Source organism: Penaeus vannamei, chromosome 14 (genome assembly GCF_042767895.1).
Source record: "Penaeus vannamei isolate JL-2024 chromosome 14, ASM4276789v1, whole genome shotgun sequence".
Taxonomy (NCBI): Eukaryota; Metazoa; Arthropoda; class Malacostraca; order Decapoda; family Penaeidae; genus Penaeus; species Penaeus vannamei.
The window spans coordinates 11,425,484-11,427,983 of record NC_091562.1 but is presented as its reverse complement, the minus strand read 5'-3'; the positions used below and the strand labels follow the sequence as shown (position 1 = coordinate 11,427,983).

General features: G+C 34.6%; 1 protein-coding gene across 1 annotated transcript in view; it reads left to right on the top strand.

Moving 5' to 3' along the window:
- LOC113806005 (protein Wnt-5b) overlaps nt 1-2,500 on the top strand; it is a 677,940-nt gene that overhangs the window by 303,327 nt on the left and 372,113 nt on the right. The window lies entirely within an intron of this gene.

The following is a 2,500-nucleotide window of genomic DNA, read 5'->3' as shown; positions in this document are numbered from 1 at the left end:
TCTTTGAAATTCTTTAGGATAAATTAAAAAAACGAATCAGCTTTGAATGTTTTCGAATCGTTTTTTTCATCAGAACGGCAAAGGAAATGTGATATTATTGTCTTGATTGGTTAATGCTGATTTATGATTAAAAGATGTGTTGACATAGGGTTTTACGGTCGTAAAGTTGTTCCTATTAAATGCTGGTTTGGTCGTTGCCTCGAGATAAAGTTTCTATTTCTCTCTCCCCCCCCCCTCTTTCTTTCTCTCTCTCTCTCTCTCTCTCTCTCTCTCTCTCTCTCTCTCTCTCTCTCTCTCTCTCTCTCTCTCTCTCTCTCTCTCTCTCTCTCTCTCTCTCTCCCTCTCTCTATGTTTATATGCATTTATTTACTTGTGTTTGTGTGTAAACACGTATATATGATATAGTATATATATGTATATATGTATGTGGAATGTATATAATTCATATAATAAAAATATCTAATATGTATGTACATATACTGTATATATATATATATATATATATATATATATATATATATATATGTGTGTGTGTGTGTGTGTGTGTGTGTGTGTGTGTGTGTGTGTGTGTGTGTGTGTGTGTCTGTGTGTACACACACAAACACACACACACACACACACACACACACATATATATATATGTATATATATATATATATGTATGTATACATGTATGTATATGCATGATTACACTCGCGCTTCCATATCTACATCTCTTTTCCCATGAATTGATATTGTTGCACTTGTTGCTTCTCGTTTACTTTAGGGTGTAATAAATGCAATAGCAAAAAGAATAATTAATACTGTCTCGCTTGAATCTTTTAATTACCCTCTTCGACAAAAGATGGCGCCAGTCGTTAACAATGTTCTTTTTATGTGCTCCCTTAGATAGGCAAACGGCTCCTCATTAAAAGCTGCAAGAACTCAAATATTCATTACCATCAATGGATACCCCAGTCACTTTATGCCCCTTCATCCGATACTTTCTGTCATCTTTGTATTCATCACGTGCAGTCTGGAGGGCATGTTCCTCTGCTCTCCTGGCGCTCAGGAAGGATTTGTTGCCCTGGTTGAGTCTCCCTGAGGGCACAGGATATGAGGTTCTGTCCTTATTAGGTTTTGGCGCGACGCCCCCCGGCTTCAGACATCTTGGCTCTCCCGATGCGTTTGTTTATGCTCTTCTTGGTGCGGGACATCATTACCCCGTTTTCTGTGTTTGTGAAGGCCGCGTCTCATTACATCGAGGTTGGAGGGCATACTAGGGAAAAACAGATTTCTCGTGCTATGCTCTCTCCCTCCCTCCCTCCCTCCCCTCTCTCTCTGATCTTGTCGATCAAAGGGATTGTTATGAGACGTTGTGCAATATTATGATGCGGTAGAGGATCGGATGAACAGGTTTGACGTTAGAATATCTGCAGAGTATGAGAAATAATTCAAACCTTACCTTGGAGTTATTAATTAAATCGCGATTTGCGTCTTCATGTTTCAGCAAAAGTGGCAGTAGTTATAAAGAACTTCTATATATGATAACAAAACTATACTAAGTGGGTCATCAAACAGACAAAAAATGTATGCGAGGCACGTATACACTTTGATAAAAACAAATTGTTTTTGTAATGAAAGTGTTGTGTATACTATCAGTGATTAGGAATACTTTAAAGCTTGACCTTTATAGTGGCCGCAGTAATCTTTGAGCATTCTCAATGTTAAAGTATTGGGTTACATTATAGCAGAGTATTATTTATATTATTATACAATATTTTATTTTCGTATGTTGTTCCCCTCGCGAATTTTGTCTAAATTTTAATCGCCCGTTATATGTATGGAATCAGTCATATTAAATTGATATTCACCTTGAATAGGTATACTTTATAGGAAGGAAAGTATTTTAAATTCTACCCTGTCGCAACAGATACCCTATGTACCTCTAGAATGTGTAGGTGACTGGTCCTTATACGGGACTGAGGGGCATGATAATAGCAGGGCGTCCTATAAGGCAGATGTGTAAATTGTGTGTATTGACAATGTGGTATAGTGATGCGCGATAGCTGCAACAGGTTTATTAGGTAAGTATGATCTTTATTCGTTTATATAGTATCTGTATGTCATTATTTTGTCTTCATATTGTTGATATTTGTATTACTTTTATTATTATTGTTGTTGTTATTACTACTACTATGATTATTATTATTTTTGTACTTCATATTATTATTGGTATTGTCATTATCACGACGATTTTTTATACTATTATCATTACCATCATCACCATCGATATCGTTACTATCATTATTATTACTATCGTTACTATCATTATTATTTTTATTATCCTCATTATTATTACTATTGTTATTACTATTATTACCATTTTTATTTTTATTATTATCATTATTATTGTTATTCTTATTATTATCATTATTGTTGTTGCTGTTGATATTACTATTACTAATAAGAACATTAGATATAGCATAGCAGTTGTATTGTTTATGAAACAAGTTTTGAA